The sequence below is a fragment of the Salarias fasciatus genome, chromosome 2 (assembly GCF_902148845.1).
Source record: "Salarias fasciatus chromosome 2, fSalaFa1.1, whole genome shotgun sequence".
In the NCBI taxonomy this organism is placed as follows: domain Eukaryota; kingdom Metazoa; phylum Chordata; class Actinopteri; order Blenniiformes; family Blenniidae; genus Salarias; species Salarias fasciatus.
Genome location: NC_043746.1, coordinates 13,247,490 through 13,263,362, shown reverse-complemented (window position 1 = coordinate 13,263,362; position 15,873 = coordinate 13,247,490).

The window sequence follows — 15,873 nt, the reverse complement described above, 5'->3', positions numbered from 1 at the left end:
GAGATCACAGTGTGTCACTAAAAACACGATACCAACCTAGTAGGTCAGCTTTGTCCTGAGAAAGGTGAGCTTGCTTTTTTGACTTCGGCAGCTTTGGGCCTTGCCAGAAGAAAAAAAAAAAAAGTTGTGTGTTTTGTGAATAAACCCAAGGTAAGAACATTTTCTAAAAAAAAATCTGTCTGCTCGTCTTTCTGTCTTTGTAACGCAGACCTATGTCTTCAGGCAAATACAGCATCTGTGCTTTGTTAAACATATTACTGTTACGCAAGAATCTGGGGCAAAGAACAACAGCACTTGCTAAATATGTTGTTTATCAAAGTTAAAAATGCATTCAATTGCGGTCAAGATTTTTTTTTTTCTTGAGTACCCTTCACTATGACTAATCAGGAAAACAAAGATGCATTTGAAAGGTAAATAACGTGAGGCCACTGGTGAAGAGTTCGCCGACTGGGTTTAGATTCGGGCCAGAACCAGATCGGGAAAGCAGGTCAAGGGGTGCTGTTCTGGAGGAGATCTGCTTAGTCTTCTCTGTGTGTGTTTTCATGTTTAGCATGGTTTAGTCAGTCTCTGATTTACAAACATTTAAGGCCCTGCTGCTGCGCTGTTTCATTTTTCATTTAAATGCAGCCTTAGGCCATGTCCCATATTGAAGACTGCTACCCAGCACACCGCTGCACTCTGCACCACACCGAGCTACTCCCCTCCTCATTGTCTGGTCTGGTCTGAGCGGTAGATGAGGACCCGCCAATGACCCCATAGCTAGAAACACACACACATGGACACACAGACACGTGCACATTTCTATATGCACGCTGACACACACACACACACACACACACAAACACATGCAGCAATGCAGACACACGTGCACACAAACACACACATAAGCAGGCGGAGGAAACGCAGACAGAACACACACATGCAGACAACATGCAGAACAAGCCGTCTAAATCCACTAATACCAAAAAAATCTGGAGAGACAGACAGGTATAACCCAGGAGCCACTACAAACACACACAGAGACATTACACACACTCCAGTGCACAGTTATGTTTAGTGAGGTTTAACTCAAACACATTAGATACACATATAGATTGTTACCTACCCACAAACGACTGATAACCAGTTTCAGTCATGACATACGCACTCACACACACACACACACACACAAATGATAGATACAAGTGTGTGTGCACAAAAACACACACCTGTGGTTTAAGGCCAGCACACAGAGAACTCTTTAGTCTTTCAACTGTCTGTCTCACTTAAAGTGAGCAGTGCTTTTGAAGAGGACGTGACAGACAGAGAAAACACACACACACACACACACACACACACAGACTACGATGAGTACACTGCTGGACCAGAAGACCTGACTAAGCTGAATTTCCCCCTGCTCCCCTTTCCTATTTTCCATCTGCCTCAGCGTAGGAGAACCTGCGTAGGGAAAAATAATGCCCACCATACACATGCCACGCTTCACTTTCTCTACTCTTGTGTGACACTCCTTTAAACTCACAATCACATTCATTCGCACATGCACACACACGCGCGCGCGCGCGCACACACACACACACAGATAAACTCCGTCTGCCAATCTACAGTTTCCCTCTGCTTTCTGTTCCCTGGTTTCCTCGCATGCAGCCTTACCATACTCTGTCTCCACTCGTTCTCCCAGTTTCATCAACTCCAGCCTTATCTCTTCCCAGTGCCCTATCTCTTACATCTATCCTGCTTTTTTTTGTCAGTTCTGTGGTTCTGTGTGGTTGACCAACAGCCAGAGAGAGACAAGTGTAGGAGTCCTGGCCAAACTTGCCTGCCTCTCCGCCCAAATTACATGGGACAGTCCCAATTACCCTGTGGCCAACCAAAGCATTTCCTGGGTTAGTGCTAGTGACGCGTGCCCCCCCTTTGCTGTGGTTACAGGGGGTGTCATTAGACGCTTGTTTTACTGTAACCCCAAGAACGTGCCCGCCGGCCGCATCCACGCCACGGGAAGCACAACTGCAACGTTCCAATAACTTTGCCGGGCCTGATGGATGACAAATGGGAGAACCTTCAGGGTAACACTGGAGCGAGTAGTAAATTCCTGCTGTCCATGAGGGAGATGCAGGGAGCGTTTCAGGGAAGAAATACTAGACGGACTGCTGTAATTGCTGGGAACAAAAGAAGTGTAAACTGTGATATGTTGTGGCATTAGATAGGCGTTTAGATATGAACAGTATAAATAAAGATGTAAAACAGTCCAGCGTCTAAAAGCGTTAGTTGCGTTTCAGTGGAGAAATATTAGCAATCACTCATACAAGAACATAACATTTAAAAACATAGACATTTGCACTTGTGCCTTGTTTATGTTAACTAAATTACAAGATAAGAAAATAAATGAAAGCGAGAATAGAGGAGTGACAGAAAGTGTGAGAAAGAGATGTATCTCGGAGAGGACGATTAGGAAAACAGAGAGGGGAAAGAGTGAGCGACTGACGCACAAGGCAGGACGAGGAGCTGGTGAGGGGCGCCTGGCGAGAGGTAGAGTGACGTAATGGATGAGAGGAGCGAGGGATTAGCGCAGTGACAGAGATGAAGGGATGCTCTTTTGTGTCACCCATCCTCACTCTCACTCCGTCCATCATTCATCCGGAGCGTCACGGGGCAAGTGTGCCGCAGCTGGGCCTGCCAGCTGTGTGCAAGTGTACTAGTGCGTAATCAGTTTGTTTGCATACATTTCAAAGTCTGTTTATGCACATGTGTGTATTGAAGGTATTAATATTCTTTCTGTCAGTCTGTCAGCATTAATGTGCAACATGTGTGTGTGTGTAAAAAGTGTGTTTCATGTGTGGACGCATCATGTGTGTAGTGTGAGTTTACATGCAATGTGTCTACTCCTTGTTGCCCATCTGGTGCTGCTATGCTGTGCTGCTCAGCCAGCTCTTTAATAGCTCCAATAAGCCTGTGGTTTGTTGCCTCATGTACACACACACACACACACACACACACACTAGTCACAATTTTAGGTACACCTTACTTGTACTGGACTGGATCCTTTTTGCTTTCCAAACTGCCTTTATTTTTATTGGCAGTGATTTAACAAGGTGCTGGAAACATTTTTCAGAGATTTTTGTCCATATTGACATGATACAGCAACAGAGAGGTTGCATGTGTTTTGGCTGCTCATCCATGATGCAAACTGTGAGAGTATGTGATAAGACGACTGCAAAGGCCTTTCTTCAGGTGAAAACTCACTGATGTTTGAGTTCAAGTGAAACAGCATGGTTTTCAAATTTTCTTTTCAGAAAAGTTTTTGTATTCACACAACATTTTTAAAATGATGTCCATTTACACAAAACAACACGAACGCTAAAAATGTTTGCAGTTTCATGTGGAACAAGTAGTGGGTTTGCTTTTGTAATGAAAAAAACGCATTCACACTGAGGAATATAGGCCCTAAGCATTAATAATAGAGAGTTCACAGAAATCTGCGTGGACAGATGGCAAAGTTGGAAAATGACTCTGAATTTTAAAACTACTAAGTCCCTGGAGAATATGGACTGGGAGTCATGACACTTGAGGCAAACATTGTTGTCACTTTCCTCACGAATGGGCAAACAAGCTCTTTACTATGGTCATGATGAGCATGCACAGTTGCATTTTCAGAAAGTTGCATTCCCCATATATGGAGTTGGAGCATTTTCAGTAAGCTTCACCTTGGAAGATGTTTTCATAAAGTTGCTTTTACATTGGATCTGAGCACCACTGTCAGGTAAACAGATACCCAAAACCCAATTGTTTACCTCTCTGGACTCCCCGATCATAAATTAAATTAATACAGACATCACAATTTCTCTAAGAAACAAGGAGCTAAGTGGTCTTTACAACCCAAACAGTTGCGTTTTTTATACGATTTTGTTTTTTGTGCAAACATGGTTTGCTGTACAAATGCTTGAGACTAATACATGGTAATTTTACCTCTGGCAGTATGTACTTTAGAGGTGTGCGTGTATTGTAAATTATACCAACTATTGTATAACAGTTGAGCGGTTCTGAACAGGGTTAATAGATTTCTTCTGAGGCAGTTTACAAAACACTGGTTTTATTATGTGATGCATCTGTGCTGAACTATACTGTTGATACTGATCAAGTAAAATTAAATTTGGAATGAGAAAGTGTGTCCAAACCACTGACTGGTATATTATTACTTTCTTTCTTTTTGAATAAATGATAAACACTTGAAATGAATAAAAAAACTTGCAGCTGAGAAGGTACTAGAAAATCTGTCTCCTGACACTGGTGAAATATGTTGTATTTGTCCTTCTGTACTTTAAATAAATAACTGAGTTACTAAAAGGTGTAGGGCGTGCAGTGCTTCGTGCTCCCTCCTCTCGGCTCAAATACCAGCCGGACCTTTCAGTGTGGAGTTTCCATCTTGTGCCCATGCAAGCATGAGTTTCCTCCAAACAGTTCAAAAACATGCATGTGAGATTAGCTGGTGACACTATCCCCACCGTGTGTATGTGAGTGTGTGTGGTTGTCTGTCTCTCTGTGTTTATTCTGTGATGGACTGGTGACCTGCCCAGGGTGTAACCTGCCCTTACCCACAGTAAGCTGGGACTGGTTAAGGGAATAAAACATTGCAGAAGATGGATGTTAGAGCTATGACACACCAGTTATGGTGTAATTCCGATTCCACTATTGTGGTCTAGATTTGGGAATCTGAGTTATGAGTTTCAGTGTTTCTGAGCCTTATGAGGTCAGCATCTTGTTTGTTCTTAGTCCAGTAATAAAATGATAAAATGGTAATCACAACAGAGGCTTGAGCTCTCAGAATTACTTGCAAAAAAAAAAAAAGGCCAAAGTTGAAGCCCCGTTTACAGTGATGCACAGAGCCACTGAAAATGCCCATTTTTAAAAAAAAAAAAAAAATGCTCTGAAACACACTGTGACTCCATCTCCATGTAAACAAAACAAAACATTTGAAATGCTGTTAGTAGTTATGCTCCCCACGGCCATAGTAAATAGTTCTTCGGATCTGCCGGTAGATAGACAATAACAGCAATGGTGTCCTCCAGAGTGACGTGACTCTCAATCCATAATCTCCTGGGATTTATAATTTTATAGTGGAGAGTCTTACAACTTATTCATCTGTCCATATAAATGTCTGTGTAATCATATATACGTATATACACAATAAAGAATGGATGACTCACCTGCACTACTGGTCAATGTGGAACGTCTGCACTTGGCGACCATTTCACCACAAAGTGTGCATGCACTTTAACAACCAAGCACAAGGTATTTATGTTAAATCAAGATTTAGGCTTCAAAAACTCAAGTACAGAATGGGAACTTGAGAGATTTTAATTGTATGTATATTCAAAATATATTAATATTACTAATATAATATGAATAATCTGAAGTATTCCACATTTAGTTTAGAAATTTAACAATTCAAATAATTTGATTCTAGTAGTAATATTTTTATATTTATATTTTTTTCTCATAATGAAGTATTATCCTCACGATAGTCTGTAACATCCAGGTTATAAAAGTAACATTTATTGCATTTAAAGGCCTCATAGTAATTTCATGTATGATTTACTTATCCAACTTGAGATTTAACTATAGACATGCACAGAGCATTGAGTGATCGTTAGCTTCAAATGGACACAAACTAAATCGGTAAATATTTGAAAGAGCTATTGCTTTGTGCACATCACACACACTTTACCTTCAGTATCGCGGGTCCAGCTGAAAGCTTGCCTGTGGTGCGATGGCCGCCAGTGATGCTGTTCGAAACTTCGCTATGAACCATCTTGCCTTTGTATATATCTATGTGCGTAATCAACATTGTGTATCATTATCTGCAAGCAAGTGTGCTGTTTCATTGTAAAGATAACCAACAGCCCCCACTAGTGGTTCTCCAGTAAAACTACGTTTTTTTAAACGTTTCTGTTGTTTCTGTGTAAACGGATATTTTTACGACGTTGCCTTGAAAATGCAAGAAAAAAAAAATCTGTTTTCATTTGAGTCATGTTGCAAAAAATCAAAAGAGCTCTATCCATCTATCCATCTACTTATCCGCTTCATCCTGTTCAGCGTCGCTGGGTGCCTTAGCCAATCCCAGCTAACTATGGGCGAGGGCAGGTTACGCCCTGGACAGGTCGCCGTTGAAAGAGCTTTAATGTTGCTTAAACTTGAGTCCTACTGGATTTTAGTGCTGCCTTCTATTGCACAATGGTGTAATTACTTAGACTTTACGGATTACACCTTTGATGCTTTCTCTTTTTTTGATATCAAAACAAAACACTGTCAAGAAAAAGAAATCTCTGTGATTAAATAGTAATAATAAATACAATTGTTTGTGTAATTGTGTAGACTAACATGAATACACACAGACTCACACACTTTACACAACCCTTTACACACCGGCTCGTCTCACTGTTATTCTCTTTCCAGGAGAAAGAGGCCGAAAAATGACCATTTATTTACTTTGAGCTGTGGGGCTGCGGCAACACAGCCTGCCAGGACCAGGAAAAAAAGAAAGAGAAAGTCAAAGAGTGAAACAGCGGAGCGAGCAGGAAGGCAAAAGGTAGGTGAACAACAGAAGGATACAGAGGGAGGAGTGGTGGACGACCAAGGAAGGAATGAGCCAGAGAAATCTACATGTTGAGAGAGAGAGAGGGAAAGTTTGCTGGTGGATGTTGAGTAGCGGTAAGCTGTGGTTTGGTCCAGTGCAGTGTTTGGTTGTGTTACAGTCTGGCTGTGGTTTGTGTGGGTTGGGCGGCAAAAAGTAGGGAAACAAATCTGGGCAAGAAAGTGGGTGAATCAATTTCTAGCACTTGAAAACACACATTAAGAGTGTTTAATAAACTTATCTTTCAAGTGAGTTTCATCCATGTTGAGGTTGTGTATGTGTCTGATGAGACAAATTAAGGTTTACCTCAAGCATTTCAAATATTTTGAGCCATGTTGTGTTTGTCCAGGTCCATCGGAGCAAGCGCTCTGCCCTACCCAGGCCGCTGCTGGCCCAGCTGTTGGGACTCTGTTCAGTAGCAGAGTGTCTTTCCAGCTCGCAGGGCAACATTGGGTCCCGTTCCAACACACCGAGAACTTATTTACATTCAGGGGAAAATACGCCTTTTCAAATATTCCTTACAAGTAATTTCTAACCGAGAAATAGTTCTACGCATGTAAACAGCACAAATTGTCAACTCAACTTTGACGTGATTCCCCTGGATGTGGTGGATTACGCTCAGATTCAAAGCTAGGTTGTTCCAGTTTATCCAACAAAACAGGTCTCTCTTCAACTAGATGTTTATTTGAATCCCACTGGGAAAAGCCAGGTGTTGCCAGTGTACACAGGCCTTATGTGGTTTAGGGAGTTTACCTCGGAGTGCACACTACAGGTGCTTGTAGGAGTGTGCTCTGGCACTCAGAAGATAAGATGTTGAGATGGGAGGAGAGCATGTGTCCTAGTCTGCAGTGCTGTCCAAGGATTCCAACAACTCCATTGACCGGCAGACTGACAGATATGTACACGCATACAAGACCGATTATCTCTCTCGAAGGCCAAGCTCGCTACAGTTACCTGCTCTTGCTTTCTGTTCCCTTGTCTGTTGTTTTTCATCTCTCTCCCTCTCTCCCTCTCTCCCTCGCCCTGTCTTCTCCTAATCTGTTCCAGAGCATTGTGATCACATGGAAAAAAAACATAGCAAGTGCACATATTTCCCCCTTTGCCAAGAGTGAAACACACACACACACAGACACACACAGGGGTGTGGTGTAGTGGGGGGGGTGGGGGGGTGGGTGATGGGGAGGAAAAAAAAGAGAAATAAACTGTTTATTCAAAGGCAGCGCTGAGTCCTTTTGTTGTGGTGGGGACCTGTCTTTTATTAGCAGCCTGAAAAGCCTTCAAAGGCTGGAAAGACAGAAGACATGCCAACAGACGAGTGTATACAAGGCAACGAGAGGAGGGTGGGGTAGGAGGAGGGGTGGCAGAGAAAGGGGGACGTTGAAGGGGACAGGGCAAAAAAAGGTTTGGAGAAATAGCAAACCGATGGGGTGTTGGGGGCGTGGGGGTGCATGAATGGTAGAAAGGTATCATGGAAGAGTTGATAGAAGGCTGAGGACTTGAAATGCAGCCACTCTGGCATTGAGGACACAGAGCAAAGACCAGTGCTGATGGAAAAGGGGGGGTTGCTGGGACCAGTCCAGATGGACCATAATATAGAGAAACAATTCAGGCCTGTTCTCATATGTTTGCAGCTTTTTGCACAGGCAGGACTTTCACAGAGTCTTGCAACCCATTTTGTCAGGCTTCGTGTTTGTGTGGGTGATGGCATGGTTGAGAGGATTCATGTCAAAACTCGATTAAAAAAGATTTTGTTGCGTGTGTGTGTCAGCACAGAAACCTTCACACAGGTCATCCATTGTGTTTGTGGCAGCTTTTTGCAAGCTTAAACCTTCATGAGCGAGAGAGATTTATGTATTTGAGGATAACTTGATGAGGCAAAGTAGACAATCCCTGATTGTGCACTTTTATCTTTTTTATCTCTTAAAGCAAAGCTGTCAATGCGGCATTTAAACCCCTCCAATTCTCTTTTTTCTCTCTCCCTTTTCCTGTCAGAATCAAGTCTTCAGTGCACAGCCCTTTTGCTTTGCTCCCCTGTCACCTGCTTTCGATCTCATCTCCTGATTATTTGATCTGTATGTCTACTTTGGAAGGGAGATGGTCCAAACTTAAAGGTCTTTGTGTGTGTGTGTGTGTGTGTGTGTGTTCATGTCTGTGTGTGTGTGTTTCAAAAATGCTGATGGCATGAACCACACGCAGGCTTATGTGCAAGTGTGTATGTGCATAAAGAATTCAATCTATTTTCGTGTTTGTGCATTGTGTGCGTGTGTGCACATGTCTGTGCACGGTGACCGTTCTTGAAGCTGAATCAAAGTGCTCTGCTTTCAATAAGAGTCACAATCAGCAAAGTGGCAGCACACAATGACATCACTGCAGCTGGGTCCCCAGCTGGAGCACAGAGAGGACTTTGGCAAGTGTGTGTGTGTGTGTGTGTGTGTGTGTGTGTGTGAATGAGTGTATGTGTGCAACCAGTGTACGCATAGTTTATTTGTAATATGCATATTTTATGCAATTCGTAAACTGTGGCAGGGTAAACTGCTAGCAGGTTCATGCCAACGTAATGCCTTTTCTATCCAAAAATGTCGTGTGTGTATATGTGTATGTGTGTGCATGTGGTAGCTGAATGTTTAAGTGAGATTTCCAACCTCAGTCGTCCCCATCAGTCTTTGCACATTCTGTGCCCTGTTTCTATTGGAGCAGACAGTGCTGTGGTGAGAAAAACAACAGGAATTTCATCTGTCATTGATTAAGCCCATTAACGGTGGTGTCTGATGTCTTTTACACTCATTCCACACACACCGACATGCAGCTGCAGTCGCAAGTACACAAAGTTACTCTGGCAAACTCACTCACACCCTGACTACCCCCACACTGCACCGCTACCAGGGCTACCATACTGTAACGGACACAACATGGAACATCATCCAAATCCACACCGTGTGTGCAAGTGTGTACGTATGCGCGTGTACACTTGCGTGTGCACGAGCACTTGTGTGTGAGTGTGTTTGTATTGGGTGTGAATGGATTTTCACACGCTAAGTCATGCAAGCCGGAAAATACTGATCATAAACTTCCAACCAGCATGAAAAACCGACAACCCCACGGAGAGCCAACACACACACACACGCACACCATGCTACCGGACACACAAGCTACTGACTCAATTTACAAACATGCATTTACACACGCAAACACACACAGAGATGTGGACACACATACACACACACACACACACGCGCTCATCATTAGACGCTCATTTCAACAAACCACATTTTCATGCAACATACACGTACACCACAGCCACTGAAAACACTCTGCTACTGAGCATAGTGCGCAACCAGACACTCCGAACTCACTAAACAAACGTCTGATGTTGCCACTCTGGTATTTACCACTCCACCACTGTCATTTTATAAGCTAGCCTCACTACTCTGAGTGTGCAAGCAATGTGATTCTAGCTGTGCTCTGAAAATACAGCTCACATAATGTGACAGTTATTGGTTTGGGAATAGCGCTGCACATGTCTCAATACACTGCTGGGCAAAGAGCTAAAAAGGTGGAAAATCTCTAGGCATTCTTTCATCTGAGTATCGAAATGGTGGTGTGTGTAAATGAGACTGCAACAGCAGCGTACCAAATTTTTTCAGTCTAAAACAATATTAAATGTTCATCAGATCTGGCTATGTCCAAGCATTGAGTGTGTGGACTGATGAAAATGAACAACAACCATGTGTTTTCATCTGCCAATAGATGATGTGGAACATTTGAAACCCTGTCATCTGCCAGGGTTTGAATCCCCCCCCCCCCCCCTCCCCCCCCCCCCCCACAATCTGTATGTCTGTCTGTCCTATCTTATTGTCTCCTTCCATCCCGTCACCTCAGCAGAAACAGAACAGCAGGAAACCTTCACCTCTGAGCCTGGTTCTGCAGGTTTCATCCTGCTAAAAGGAGTTTTTCCTTTCCACTGTTGCCTATGTTGCTCATGTGGAATTGTTGGCTCTTTCTTTGTAAAAGTGCCTTGACATGACTGTCTTGTATTTGGTGCGATACAAATTAAATTGAATTAAACTGAAAACCTCAGACATCGGGACCATTTCCCACATATTCTCACTCGTCACCCTTTCTTTCTCCTGAAACAATAGTTTCAATAGTGAGTTCATTCTCACTGTCCAGTAAGGCTTTGGAGAGACCAGAGACTTCAGGTTTGTTGGACACTTTCCAAAGGTGTGAACTGAGCACAAGAGAGAAAATTTGTCTTTTTATGTTCGGCCTGTCAAGTGCCTGGATTCATTTAATCAAACTTCAGCGTGACAGGGTAAAAGTTAGTTCAGTGGGCTTTTTTTTTTTTTTTCCACTCACAGTAAAACTATCCCTGGTTCAAATCCAAGTTTGGGTGCAACATGCATTTGTTATGAATTTATTTATGTCATATTGTGAGCAGTCATGAAGATGTCTGTATCAGGTGACCTGTCCGGGACGTACCCTGCCTTCGCTTATAGTTACTGGGGATTAGATCAAGGCACCTGCAACCCAAAGATAGATGAAACAGATTAAAAGATCAGCTGATATTGCTTTTTTCTTGTTAATTAAAGACACAACCATCACAAAAGTTCTGAATGTTGCAGTGGCTGCACGTATTTGATCGTTATCAGTGTTTCAGTTGCTGGTATATATTATCATTGTCCACACGCACATAAAGTTGTACTGCGCTGTTTTATAATAAATTGTACTGTCATTACTCATAAGACTATTAGGTTTTTTTCAGCAATGTTGCAACAGTTGGACCGCTGCGTGATTAGACCACACGGACAAGCCTCGGCTCTACACATGCATCAGCGATCCCATTGTGCCTATGGCTCTGTCACTCGTTCACCACTTTTCCTTACTTAGTCAACCATTGCAGACCACCAACATCATTTGTCTGGTAATGCTCCCACTGAGGTATCATCTAACCATCACAACTGGGTCTTCATCCAAAGTGCTCAGAATGTCGGACTTGCTCAGTTTTTCTGCTTCCAACATGTCGCCTTGTTGCTGACTGTCCACTCACTGCTTGATTCATCTCAGATATCAATGTACTTCATTTACAAGTCGATAATTTAATGAGATGACATAGATGTGCATATGTATATCAGACATTTTTTTAATATCTGGGAAATAAATTGGACTCTGAAAAATAGAGGATTAGTGTGATTGGTACAAAATTTGAAAGACGACAGTGAGTAATGTTTAGATACACTACATATTATTAAAGAGAAATAAAAGGTAGAACTTAAGAGCAGATTCGTTGCACATTATCGTGGATTGCTCAATGCCGTGAACTCTGCTGGTGGGATGAATGCCTCTCTGCTTTCCTCATTTCAGGTTTTAATGAAGGTGATGCTTAGTGCACTAAATTGTCTCACAGGTGTTTCAAACACTTTCGGTCTGGTAACTATAAAAATCACCATTTTCTTACTCATTAAGCTTTCCTGTGAACCCCTGGGCCTTTGTGAAAGCATCTGTATTTATTAGATTTGTTAAGCATCTGTCGGATGTGTGGGAATATTTTTTTTTTTGGCTTTGCCTAACACCGAGGAATTTAGATGAAGATAATTAGATGTGTTTAATATGGGTTTGTCTGTTCTTTTCCATTTTCAGTCCTTGATCCAATATGTAGCTGTTTGGGTATTTATAGCTTTTTGAGTTTCCTTTTGCTTTAGTCAGTGTAGTCCTCACCAAGTGATTATGGTCCAAATACTCAGTACAGACTGCTTGGATGAAGGGAATAATTTATACAACTGTTATCTCACCGTCATAACTTGATTAACGCATTGTTGTTGTATTTTAGCAGAAGTAAAAGGGAGTTAAGACTGAGATGTAATTCAAATAGAGTTATTGCTCTCTTCAAAGGTGCTTTTCATCTCCAGTGTAACTTAGTCCTAAATCACAACAAGACTCAATCAGATCACTCTCTTTCATATATGGCTCTGAATAGAATAGAATAGAATAGAATAGAATAGAATAGAATAGAATAGGAGCCAAAAGCAAAGCATGAAGCAGAGTAACAAATCAGTTGAACAGGCGAGTGATGCCAGCAGCAAAGGCCTGAGGGAACAGAGTAGTGATGAGGGACAGCTACCAGAAACACCTAGCAGGCACATGCATGTGGAAGGAAACACACACACACACACACACACACACACACACACACACACACACACACACACACACACTCACATACCTGTTCACATGAGTCATTAAATTGACAACACACCTGATACACATCTTTGTTTCACTCCACTCAAAGCAAACTTCTGCCTGTTGTCATGGGTCTTTTATTATCTGCGTGTTTCCTCTGATCTTTTCCTCCGTGTGTCTTTCTCCGTCTTCGTCACTCTTCATCCTCTATCAAATTCCAGAGATCCGTCACATTCCATATTTCCATCACAGGAGACAGCCCCACAGCCCTGCTACTCTCCACAAGTCCACAGCTCTATCCAGCACACCAGCCTCTCTCCAGAATCCTGTCATGTGCTATAATTTAGCTCTCTCCAAAACGCTTTACTTTCCCTCCGACTGTCACTTCCCATATATCACTGTCATTCAGCCCATTTGTTGGGGGTCTATAGGAAAAAAGGCTTATGGGTGACTGAGCAGAGGTCATCATCTGAATATCTCTTGGTTGTTTCCTCTGATTCTAGTACACTCGCACACACACACGCTCATTTATGCATACTTAAACCTAAGTCTAAATGACAAAGGGGAAAGGCAGGTGGGTTTATGAGGAGTGAGGGTTTGAACAGAAAAAGCCAGAAAGTGACAGAAGCCAACAGAGAGAGTGTTGTTGAGGGGGAAAGAGCGTGAGAGAAAGAGGAAGAATGAGCAGAAAATGGAGAATAAAACAACAGGCAAAGTGGGAGAGAAAAGGAGAGGGAGAAATCCTCTGGAGTGCTTTTTCGCTCCAACGGGACAAAAGGTTACAGCATGACGGGGGTAGGTGTCAGGTGATGTGTGACAAGTCCAAATTAAAGATGACATAATGGCGGGGGCCCGGATGGGGTCCAAAACGGGGCCTGACTGAGAATGAGGGTGGGGGCAGACCGTGGCAACCAAGTCAAGCTGGGCCACGCTGGGCTGGGCTAAGCTAGGACTGGGCAGCAGGGGGCTACCCTGCAGGCTCCTCCATATGGAACGTGTTAGCTTAGCGATTGCTAATGAAATGCAGACTGACGTCAGGCAGACACCCACCCATTGTTTTGCTCCTTAATTTGTTATAATATTTGTCTTACAAATTAGAATTTTGCCAGAACAGAAAAAGAATAGTAAGATACAGCTCCCCCCACCCCCCACCCCCCACAAAAAAAAGGGAAAAAGGAAAATGGGCAACGGGTATTACAGTAGAAGCAGCAAATTTTGATTTCGGTATTGACAGGGAAGGAGGTAAAAAAAAAAGCTGAGGGTCTCAGGGCAAGTGTGAACACAAGAAGAGCCAGAGCCTCAGCTGTCTAAGTGGGAGGTAAAGTGACTGGAGAACTAGCATGGGTGGGTGCACTGGAAAGGGAGGGAATGCTGTGAGAGTATGTGTTAATTGCATATGGAAGTTTTTACCATAAACAAACAATTGTGCATTACTCACAACAATTTGTAGGAATGCATCACTTATGCCTAACTTCTGCAGATGGTGATCTGGTCAATGCATCCTCATAAACACTCCTTCAGTAAGTTTTTTTTTTCTTTCTCTCCCTCTCTCTCTCTCTCTTTCCTTTATTTCTCGTCCATTCACACAGTTCCCAACTTACTGAGAAGTCTTCCTAAAATAGGCTTACTGGAGCAAGTTTAAGAATGCTTTTGTTATTCCAAGAGGAGTTGTGCTGTAATTGACCACCACCTGGGCATCTGGCAGAAGTCAGTGTTAGTCAGAGAGAAAGGGATGCAGAGGGAGAGGAAGGAGCTGTGGATGGAAAGAATGAAAGAAACGACAAAACAAAGATGAACAAATTGAGACTGGGGAAAGACAGACAAGAAAAGAGAAAAGATTAATGGAGGAAAGGGGGGGGTGAAAGATGGAAAGTGTGTGCTATGTTTCTCTCTCTCTTGCTTTTTTCTTCTTACTCTTCCACTCCGACATGTCAATTTAGAGGTGCTTTATTGGCATGAGTAATGATGGGAGGTGTTGCCAGGGTAATTACATAGCACATTAAAGGGTTTCATAAACATTACAGTTCCTCCTCTGCCCAGTGGCAAGGCTAAAGGGGCAGGGAAAGCGAAAAAACAGAATGGGATAAGCGGACACAGTGAAAACGAGCCAAAGCAGCCCAAAGAAGAACAGAGAGGAGGAGGATGGAAGACTAAAGGGCACTTACCGGAGGACGAGAAAAGGGAGGAGTGCGGAAGAGACGAACAGAAAAGATGACAGGAGTGAAGGTTACCATGCTCATGGATTCCATCACTGAGCACATCAACATGAAACAGGAAGGAAAAAAACAACATGCTGGATCTGTGTCCAACGCAAACCACAGCTGCAATTCGCCGTTCGTGAAGGAGCATAGGATATCTCTCACCCATACATAAACACACGCATACACACTGAAGCCACAAAACACACACTGCACCATGCACACTCTGGTTGGCTCAGTCTTTGCTCATAACCAGTAACCATTTACACTACAGCCACAAACGCCACATGCTCAGCTGTGCACAGTCTGTCACTGAGGGTCATGGCGTAATCACTCAACCAAACACACACAACCACAAGGAGCATAATTAAACAAACATCCACCCGGTCACAGAGTGTTGCATATTTATGTACAACCTCATTGGTCAAAAGCAATTAAGTTGTACATCCACACAGAGGACACAAAACAGCTTCTGCCCATCAGTGGCAGACAGCATGCAGAAAGACTAACATTGATCATGCACAATGTATCGATTAATCTGTTGATTTTCCTGGTAAATCTGAACAATAAAAGCTTATGGTTTATATTAAGTGTGATGGGCAGAAATTCTACATGACGTTCTGTCGCAGCTTCCTAATGCTGATACTTATAAGTATATGATCCATTTGCTTAAAGACAGCACCTTCCAAGTAGGACACTTTTTATGGTGGGGAGTTGTTTGTTCTTTACAGAAAGTTTCATCAATGCAAAATGTCAAGCTTCAACAAGTGGTCTCGCCAGATGGCACAGGGAAAGAGATGAGACAATTCTCGCTGCTGGAATGTATATGTTCTTGGATGTGAGGAAAGTATATCATGCTCTTGACAGTTT